This window comes from Cervus canadensis, chromosome X (genome assembly GCF_019320065.1).
Source record: "Cervus canadensis isolate Bull #8, Minnesota chromosome X, ASM1932006v1, whole genome shotgun sequence".
NCBI lineage: Eukaryota > Metazoa > Chordata > Mammalia > Artiodactyla > Cervidae > Cervus > Cervus canadensis.
The window spans coordinates 48,936,258-48,947,404 of record NC_057419.1 but is presented as its reverse complement, the minus strand read 5'-3'; the positions used below and the strand labels follow the sequence as shown (position 1 = coordinate 48,947,404).

The window sequence follows — 11,147 nt, the reverse complement described above, 5'->3', positions numbered from 1 at the left end:
TGAGTTCCTTGCTCTAACCACCTGTGCTATTTGCAATACTAAATCATGCTGGATTTGCAATGCAAAGCCCTGTAAAGCAGTGTCTATGCCCCAGCATCCTGAGTGGACCTTTTTTTAAAAAAGAAAAAAGAAAGATAAGTGTTCAGTTCTACCTCCTATAAAGTCTTAGTATACAGCAGGGCCTCTGTTTTTAAACACTTCCTGGGAATTATCTGCTACAGCAACTGGCCAGCTGGCCATTTCTCTCCTGTGTCCATCCTTACACTTCTGGTGATTACCCTCCATTGAACATTGGAACCTATGAATGGATTTCATCTGTTAAAATGTTCCCCAGGTAACCTGAGATGAGGCACACAATTTACTTAACATTGATTTCTTTCTGAAGACAGCCCCATTAAAACAATAACAAATGATGGGGAGTAGCTGCACAAAACATATTGGGGGTAATAAAATATGGAGCATAGTATGCATGTATTCAAAGTAGAATATCTCCACAATGGCGGGGATTTTTCTCTTTTGTTGCCAGATGTTCTCCAAGTGTAGGGCTCCATAAATATTTACAGGATAAATGTTTTGTATGACAAAGACCTTACTAACTTACAAGGTTATAAATCCTGCTTTGCTCAGTACTGGTTATACATCCTGGTGGTTCACTATCCCCAAGCCTTTGTAAGGACCAGGATGGAGCCGCTGGCTGTGTTCATTGCACAGCAACCACGTGGAATTTGCAGATGCTGAAATCTAAGGAGGCGGCTTTGGGGAGTGTACTTAACAGAGTAAAGGTGTCGATCTAATACTTGACTCTCCTCTCCTCTTCAGCCTCAGAGCCAGCCCCTCCTGAGATCCATTCTTCCTCCTCCTCCTTCCCCTGGCCCTAAAATGAAAATTGAAAGCAGCCACAGAGATACTTGTGTTCATCCTGGCTGCCTGGCCCCTAAAGGGGTGGGAGGGCTGGCAGCTCCCCCCAGCATACTTGCATGCCCAAGTCACCCCAAATCTCCTTTTTAAAAAATGTTTTTATTTTTTTTAATTGAAGAATAACTTCTTTACAGTATTGTGTTGGCCTCTGCCAAACATCAACACAAATCAGCCATAGGTACACCCATGTCCCCTCCCTCTCCCTCCCACCTTCCTCCCGATCCCACCCCTCTAGGTTGTTACAGACCCCCAGGTTGAGTTCCCTGAGCTATACAGCAAATTTCCATTGACTATCTATTTTACCTATGGTAATGTAAGTTTCCATGTTACTCTCTCCATACATCTCACCCAAATCTCCTTTTTTAATGTGTTGTTTATATAGAAAGGGATTCTTTTGGAATCTTAGGATATAGCTTTCCTAAAGATCCCTGGCTAAAACTGTTTCTGAAAAGATACCAGAAAACAAGAAACCAGAATCATTTTCCCTTCAAAGTACCTGAAAGCACAGTGTCATCATGATGGAACCACTTCGAACACGATCATGCAGAGAATTTCTTCCAGTGCCTCAATGATACACGGGGAAGAAGGAAAGTTAGATGCATGTTTATAAACCGTCATGAACCAGAAAGGCTCCAGGAACTTATTTGGTCAGCTACCTCATTTTTTAAATTAAAAAAAAATTTTTTTTTTTTTTGGCTGTGCTGGGTCTTCATTGCTGTGCAAGCTTTTCTCTAGTTGCAGCGAGCCAGGGGTACTCTCTAGATGCAGTGCATGGCCTTCTCATTGCAGTGGCTTCTCTTGTTGTGGAGCACAGACTCTAGGCACTCGGGCTTCAGTAGTTGCGGACCCCGGGCTCTAGAGCATGCTGGTTTACCTGCTCCATGGCAGGTGGAGTCTCTGGAGCAGGAATCGAACCCGTGTCTCCTGAACTAGCAAGTGGACTCTTTACCTCTGAGCCACCAGGGCAGCCCCAGCTACCTCATTTTACCAGTGAAGACTGTGCAAGCAGAGAGGTTACATCACTCACTCAAGGCCATATAATCACAAAACCAAAAACTCCAAATTTCCCCACCATGGTCATCCAATCCACCCCACCACCCCAATACCTTTAGGTTTTATTTTGCATGCAGAGAAGGTACCATTTATGGCCTTAGCTTCCTTTAGACCCCAGGAACACATTTATTTAAAATGTATTTTAAGGTATTGGGGGAAAAAAAAGACTAAAAGATTTAAACTGTTTGAAAGCATCTCTGCCTTCTCTCCCCCACTTCTGACCTTCAAGGCATCGGTCATTCCCACAGGCCCATGGCAAAGAAACCCTTTCAGCTTATTCTGTCCAAAATATCTAGGCAAAAGAGTTAGTAAGCCTTAATACGTCACAAACGGTTCAGATACTGTTCTTCTAGGACCATTTCCATGAATAGCTCTCTCTCAAGTGACAGGGCAGGTGGTATAATACAGTTACTTAAGTTGCGGTGACAGTGGTTCCTGGTATAGAAGGCGATTGCTTCACAGAACCTGTTGCTGAGGCTCCCACACGTCTCCTCGCTGTCTCCCCACATCAACTTTGAGGATTTGAGGATCTACTGTCCTGGGGCAGCGTGGAGAGTGTCCCCTGTCCCTGACCTGGAGCAGGATAAGTGCAAGGAGTAGGGAGGTCACACAGGGCCGTGGCAGCAAGGTGACAGTGTGTTTGCTAGGCTTTGTCTTTGGGCTCTAGGATAGCACTTAACAAGAAAAATCAATCACAACCTGGTGAGTACTGCCAGCACTAAAAACTGCATTTGAATTTGTCCACTCAGGCAGTTAGTTTCACTGTAAAGAGCTCCGGAGCTAGAGGTTTCCATGGAAACAGAGGAGTATGTGGGCAAAAATTGCTTTACAGGGAAATGAATGTTAGCAGTGCTGTTAGGTTGGCACTTTATGGCTGCCCAGTTGATGTGAGTTTGTAAGTGATCCAATGAACAGTGACTTTAAAAAAGGAGATACTTTTTCTCTCATAACAAAAGACTGGAGATAGGTGGTCCTGGTTGCGTTACAGATTCCCAATGATGTCCAAAACCCCCAGGATCTTTCTCGTCTATTGTTCTTTGAATGTTGGCATGTCATCCACAAGCTTATTGCCTCAGGATGTAAAATGGCTGCTATAGCTCCAGGCCTCACATACACATTCAAGGCACCAAAAAGAGGAAAGGCAGGAAAAGCCAAGTGTGTCCATTTTACTTCCATTTATGCTGAAATCAAGAGCTTTCCAGGAAGCTCCCACCTCAGCAGATTTCCCCATTGATCAAAATGAGGTCACATAGCCAGCTCTAGCTTCACGGACTGCTGAGAACTGGATATCTCGCAAGGGACAGTGGAGACAACTGACACGATTGACTAAGGCTGATATTCAGTATGACCTGGAGCTAAATACAATTGTCAGCTTAATAAAATTGGAATTTGCTAACTGGAACTGCTTATTTTTTGCTCTTTTAAAAAAAGTATAGTTGATTTACAGTGTTGTGTTAATTTCTGCTGTACAGAAAAATGACTCACTTATATATATACACACACACACACACACACATATTCTTTTTCAAATTCTTTTCCATTCTGGTTTATCACAGGATATTGAGTACAGTTCTCTGTGATATACAGTTGAATCTTGTTATTTATCCATTCTATATATACCAGTTTGCATCTGCTAACCCCCAATGGGAACTGCTTTTTTAAAATAGGTCTTACTGTCACCTGAAGGGGTAGATGGGGCAAATCATTGTGAGCCTATTTTTGTAGAAAAGGCAGCTCAGGCTCTGAGACATTTCATATCTTGGAGGAAACAGAACAAAATCATCTAGTGACACTTGCTGCAGACTGGGTTACCAGGTACTTATCATAAATCTTTCAAGCCAGCAGTCAGTCTGCAGGAATGGGGTAAAACCTGTTTTGCTTTCCTGGTTCCCGGTGTTTTCCTGGCTTGGATGTCTCAACATGAGAAGGGAAAAGAAACAAGTTTGAAACGGTGTCTAGGACCAAATGTTTGTAAGTGCAATTCCCTGCTGAATCGCTTTGATGATTGGAAAATAATCATTAACTAGAGTAACCTGCCTCCTGTTCCTCATCGCCCAGCATAATAATGGTCATAGAGCATCAAGAAAACTAGATGCAAGGGACTTGCTCCTTCTGCACCAGCACACGCACTCTATTTGGAGACTAATTAAGAAAATAACAAACCTGGCCACATTGGCTAAGAGAGCTCCCCACTGGAGTTTGCAGATTTTGGAGGGACTTTTCCTCCACATGGCAAAATGAAAGAGAATTTCACATTGTCATCGCTTCTCTTTCCTGGGTTCTGGTCTTTGAAATTACAGCTGCAGTGTTCTTGCCTCTGGGGCACGCTCTTGCTTCCTCGAATGTTCTTTGGGAACTTCCTACAGTCCTTTCCATCTAAGTTCTTACCCTTTCCAAGAGAAATCCTCTCCTGCAGCCAGCCTCCCTGCTCCCATAACCCCTTCCTGCTTCAGGTGTGGTCTAGGTCAGGTCAGCAACCTCGCCTGGGAGCTCGTTAGAACTAGAGAGTCCTGGTCCCGTCCTGGACTCACGGAATCAAAATCTGCATTTTAACAAGAGCACCAGGTTCTCTGCACATTGCAATTTGAAAAGCTTGGCCATAATACACAGGGTTTTCTCCATCCCACCACTTAAAATACCCTCTCTCCCTCCCCCATCTCCTTTGATTTATTCCCTTCCTAACTGTCCTTCAAAGCTTAGCTCGTGTCCCTCTCCCTCTGTGAAGCCCTCAATATTCCCTCTCTCCACCTTACCCCTATAGATCATGACTTTGAGAATTTAAACAAATGCAAAGTATTTCATTATTTAAATGATTCAGATGTTAAGTCTATTTATTGAGATTATATCTTCTCTTGGGACTTCCCTGATGGGCCAGTGGTTAAGACTTCGGCTTCCATTGCAAGGGGTGCTGGCTCAATCCCTAATCAAGGAGCCAAGATCTCACATGCCTCACAACCAAAAAACCTAAACATAAAACAGAAGCAATACTGCAACAAGTTCAATAAAGACTTTAAACAATGGTCCACATTAAAAAAGAAAGAAAGAAATAAAAATATATCTTCTCTCAAAGTGCCCAGCACAGGCCAAGCACATAATGTAAATTGTCTGGTTCATCAATATCTGTTTCCTGTGTGAAAGCCTTCCCTTAGCATGCTCAGTAGCTGAGTCATGTCCAACTCTTTGCGACCCCATAGACTGTAGCCACCAAGGTCCTCTGTCCATGGAATTCTCCAGGCAAGAACATGAATGGGTTGCCATTTCCCTCTCCAGGGGGTCTTCCTGACCCAGGGGTCAAACCCATGTCTCCTGCATTTGCAAGCAGATTCTTTACCACTGCACCACTAGGGAAGCCTGCTTCCCTTAGTTGTACCTTATCTCTTTAAGCTTCTGCGTCAAAGCAACTCCTATAAGTTTTTGTCTTCTCAACACCTTGCATACATCTCCACCCACTCCAGAGATTTCCTGAAGGCCTGGCTCTTATCTGTAACCTAGTGGCTTTCAACTGAATCAAAGCCCCAAAGAGGCCTCTAACCATTTGTTTGTATTTTGACTTTGTACCAAAAATATTTCTGTAACTTCCAAATTTGGACAGGGAATTTTGTTAGAAAAATTTACTTTTGGATATGGGATGTTTTTCTGCTCTACCATGGTACCCACAAGAAACTTGGGATTGCTTCTGTCTCTCTTTGGACATGCTATGTAGCAGTATCTCTGTTACTGGCCCCAGACCCTGAGACAAGAGCCACATCTCTGAGTCTGCCATCTCCCCAAATTCCAGGTGAGAGAGGGGGGGCACACATCCTAACTACCTATAATTTTCCAAACCTTTTCAGGAGATTATAGGATCTTTCCTAATGCCTGTTGCAAGGGAGTGGAGCTAGGACAGCAGGAACTCCACACTGACTTTCAACTTCCTGGTTTCTGTCCCATGTCACCTCTGCCCGCCTTGAACAGCTTTAGTTGCATCCTGACTCTATATAGCTTTCAAGTCTGTTGTTTATCATATCAGCTTTAAGTACTAAAATACCCAGGATCTTAATAACTCAGAAGCCTTTTTTCTCAGAGCTATTATCTCCATGGGTATCATGAAAAGAAGGAAGAGGGGGACTTCCCTGGTGGTCCAGTAGTTAAGACTCCACACTTCAGTGCAGGGGATGTGGGTTCAATCCCTCATCGGAGAGCTAAGATGCCACATGCCGTGCAGTGCAGCCAAAAAAAAAACCATTAAAACAAAGAATGAATATATGTATATGTATAATCAAATCACTTTGCTGTATACTTGAAGCTAACATGACATTGTAAATCAACTCTACTCCAATAAATTTTTTTAAAAACCTAAAAAACAGTCATTTTGGTGTTCATTGATCGTCAAATGGCTTTTTTCTTTCTCGAAGCAGAAACTTGTGCTACCACCGGAATGGTGGGGCAAAGGAGTGGGTGAAATACATTGCTGGAGGAAATCACCTCATGTCAGCTAACCTGACATTAACTGCATTAGATTCTTGCTCTGTTACATGTGTGTTTGGCATGATATTGGAGTGACCTTTTGCATTTCATCTGGCTGGGCAGTCACCTACTTGGGGCATTTTGGACTGTTGCTTGCTCATGCTGGCCGTGGTTGATAGCAAGCTAGCAAAGACTGCCACTTCAGAGGGCCTGTGGGCGGGACTCTTCACTCTGAAAAGGGGTCTGTGGTGAGGCAGGCTTTCTGTGGCTTAGCCCAAAAAAGAAAAATATCATCAGTAGGGAGGTGGTTGCATCAGAGCTCAACCTTTAGGTTGGGGCCAAGCCACATAGCATGAGCTTTACTGTGCTCTCATCTCTTCATGCTCACAGCCCAGCCCCACAGGACTCTTTCACAACAAACACCTCTGTTCAAAGACCAGCGAAGGCCATCAGCTAAACTAATGAAACTGTTTACACCAAACCACCAGAGACTTGCTTTGCATGTTTGACATATCTTAATTTATTTCAATTCAGTGTAGAAAATTTTTTCAAAGAACCAAATCCAAATAGCATATGCTGTCACTTATATGTAGAATCTAAAATATGTCACAAATGAACCTGTCTTTGAAACAGAGAAAGACTTACAGAGAGAACAGACTTGTGGTTGCCAAGGCAGGAGTGGGTTGGGGGCAGGGTGGATTGGGAGTGTGGGATTAGCAGATGCAAACGATCACATGCAGAATGGATAATCAACAAAGTCCTACTGTGGTAGCCCAGGGAACTATGTTCAATATCCTGTGATTACTGTAATGGAAAGGAATATAAAAAGAACATATACATGTATATAACTGAGTCCCTTTGCTATACAGCAGAAATTAACACAACACTGGAAATCAACTATAGTAAAAAAAATAATAATAATTAGAAAAGAGAACCAAATCCATCCAAGACATCAGTACGCGAATAACCTTATGTGCTACAAATACAGGAGAAGGAATCTGGGTGTGTTTTGATAAAGGCCTAATGGGCAGGGAGCCCCTCCCTGCCACTTCCAGTCACTCCATTCCACCCAGTGGAAGTGCTGTTTCCTCATTCCTGAGGCTTCAGCAGGTTTCAGAAGCTGGAAGGCCGTCTTCCTCGAGGTATGTGTGCTCATGTGTTATTCTGCACTGGGAGTGCGACCCGGAAGGATATTGGAGAGGGCAGACCTATGAGAGAACATGAAGCAGCCACTGTCCACCCCCACCGCTCCCACCATGTCATCTCCTTCCTTCCTAATGTACTGTGTGTTGGGGGGGAGGACGGTGAGACCAGGACCCTCTTCCTCGATGGTCTCCTCCGCACACTTTTCACGAGCACTCTTCACTTTTTATTTGCTGATCAATAAAGCCAAGGGTAGGTCTTGCCTGTTTCCAGCGATAAAGAACTGCACGCATAACTGGTCTTTATCCAGCCCAACAAGCGCCGTTTCTCTTTGTTTTTCACAGTGTTTCTGAGAGATAAGAGGAAACCGCCCAGACATGATGCATGACCGGGGAGGTTTTGCAATATTTTATAAACTCATTCTCTATTCGGAGCTGTGGATTAGGGGCGGAAAGAAAAAGAGAGGGCACCACGTAGAACCAAAGTTGATTTTTTTTTTCTGGGTTAAAAACAGCAGGTGGATGGGACTTCCCTTGGTGGTCCAGTGTGGTTAGGACACCACGCTTTCACTGCAGGGGCGAAGGTTCAATCCCTGGTCAGAGAACTATCTCCTATGTGACACTGTGTGGTCAAAAATAGGGAAAAAAAAGAAAAGCAAGCAGGTGGAGGAAAAGGAGACATGAATATATGTTCAACGGAGGAAAAAGTAATCCGGTTTTCAATTACCGGCATGGAAGTCAAATAGGGAGAACTTTAGTCATTCAAATGAGTACATACCCTGAAACTCCAGTGGCCTTTTCCTGTCACAAAAACTGCCTCTGTTGTATGGATTCAAGACCAGTAGAGGCAGACAGAACCTCAGTTCAGGTGAAGAGCCAAATATATTCCCAGGGAATTATGGATGGTACCAGGATAGACTCCTTTTAAGTTCATGCCTTTTGAGGCTCTTGGCAAGTTTCTGAGAGTGAGCCAGGGTGGCGGGGTTGATATGAGGCTGATAATGCAAGATATTAGGTAGAGTCAGACCAAATGTGAGATGAGTTGATGCCAATAAAGGCACAGAGAAAGATGTTTTTAGTGGCAAATTGAAATTTTGGTAGCAATTTGATAGATGCAGAGTGGAAAATTTAAGAGAAATGGGCCTTTCAGCTAAGGAAAGATCTGGGGCTAAGCCTTGAAATGATGGTGGGAAGGTGTTGGAAGATAGGTCTTTGGGAATGTTAGACAGGAAGGAGTAAACGCAAGAGGCAAAGATAGGTACCTAACAAAAGAGAAATTTAAGTGAAACTCATGGCATACCTGTAATTGTTTCTGAGCAACCAAATGGAAAACGAGAACCCAAAGTCTTAGTGAAGCTGATATGTTACATACTCTGCACTACAGTTTCTTTCCACGCCTGCCTGGGCTCATGAACTTTTCTTTTTTAATTAAAGAAAAAAATTTAAGTTGCTTTACAATGTTTCAGATGTACAGCAACGTGATTCAGTCATAGATTTTATATATATATTCCTTTTTTCAGATTATTTTCCCTTATAGGTTATTACAAGATACTGAATATAGTTCCTTGTGCTATACAGTAGATCCTTGTTGGTTATCTATTTTATATATAGTAATATCCATCTGTTAACCCCAAATTCCTAATTCATCTAATTCGTCCCCCCCCTTCCCCTTTGGTAACCATAAGTTTGTTTATTCTGTCAGTGAATCTAGTTCTGTTTTGTAAATAAGTTCATTTATGTCGTTTTTTTAGATTGCACATATAAATTATATCATATGATATTTGTTTTTCTCTGTCTGACTTTCTTCACTTAGTATGATAATCTCTCGGTCCATCCATGTTGCTGCAAATGACATTGCTTCATTTTTTTATGGCTGGGAAATATTTCATTTTACATATTAAACCACATCTTCTTTATATATTCCTCTGTCGATAAACATTTAGGTTGCTTCCTTGTCTTGGCTATTGTAAATAGTGCTGCTGTGAACATTGGGGTGCATGTATCTTTTCAAATTAGAGTTTTCTTCAGACATATATGGTATTTCTATTTTGAGTTTTTGAAGGAACCTCCATGCTGTTCTCCATAGTGGCTAGACCAATTTACATTCCCACCAACTGTCTAAGAGGGTTGGTTCCCTTTTCTCCACACCCTCTCCGGCATTTATTATTTGCAGACTTTTTGATGATGGTCATTCTGACCAGTGTGAGGTGGACTTGTGAATTTTAATTGCTCTATTGTAGACTTTTGTCTAAAAAAATGTTTCCCAGGCTTTCTAGAGTTCCCCCACAATACCTAATAGAGGGCCTCACCAGACTAGTAGCTCAGTAATGTTAATTGGCAAATTAATGAACAACTTCTTTTTTATGTAATTATTTTTTCAAATTAAATGCTAGATTTGAAGAGGCCAAAACCTGGATTATAGTTTGCCCTTCTGTGTGTGCATGTGTGCATGCTAAGTTGCTTTAGTCATGTCTGACTCTTTGCGACCCTATGGACCATAGACCACCAGCTCCTCTGTCAGTAGGGATTCTCCAGGCAAGAATACTGGAGTGGGTTGCCATTTCCTTCTCCAAGGATCTCCCCAACCCTGTGTCTCTTAGTCTCCTGCATTGGCAGTTGGGTTCTTTACCACTAGCGCCACCTGGAAAGCCCCTTCTAATGTTGGGTAAATCAGAAGAGCAAGTCATGATTTAAGAAATCATTGGTTATTTCTAAAGGATTGGGTGAGTCAGATGGCAGATACCACATAGGAAAATTTGATGTGTGAGTCTTTAGAGAAAAAACAAAATCCAATAGACTTGATCCCAGATTCATTCAGTCAGGCCAAGGCTGAACTGTAGGTGATTTTTCTTTTTTTGGTTACTCTGACTAGTACTTTTCTTACATAGGTTTGCCTTTTTGGAAGGTTGGCTTCATGAGAGTAAAGGTCTTGTCATCCTGTTCACTGTTATGTCCCTAGCACCTGGGACAGGCTTTCCTGCCATGTGATAGTAAGGGCTTAAGAAATAATTTTGGAAGGAAGGGGAAGGGGGGAGGTGGAGTAAAGGAAAGAGGAGATGGAGGACTCTGCTTTTCATGCCAGTACACCTAGCTCTTACTCACTCATCAGTTACCAAAGGCCCCCTCAGGCTCAGCATTAGGAACCAAGGATACCAAAATGATGAGACGTCACGGTCTTTGCATCTGATCATCCACTAGAGAGAGAGAGAGAACACGGTGGGTGCTGTACCAAGAGTAATGGGGACATGAGAGGGTGCCAGAGGGAGCATCCAGTCAGCCCTGAGGCTGAGTGGGTGGCAGAGAACATTGCATACCTGAGCCGGAACCCTAATAATTGCAGTGATGCTTTGTAGGCTTGAGAACATTTTAATCTCTATAGCCCTCAAACTTACAGTGGGGAAATTGAATAAAATATGGGAGCCGGCCTGTCATGCATTGCCTTTTGGCCATTCTCTATTCAGTCATTTTGTCTTTGATGTGGGATCTTCGTTCCCCAACCAGGACTGGAACCCGTGCCCCTTGCAGTGGAAGCAGGGAATCTTAACCACTGGACCAAAGGAAAGTGCCCAGAGTCATTTTGTTAGCAAA

General features: G+C 42.9%; 1 protein-coding gene across 1 annotated transcript in view; it reads left to right on the top strand.

Annotated features, from left to right (window-relative positions):
- The window catches only part of LANCL3 (LanC like 3), a 108,314-nt gene that overhangs the window by 69,723 nt on the left and 27,444 nt on the right, over window positions 1–11,147 (top strand). The gene's annotated exons all lie outside the window — the stretch shown is intronic.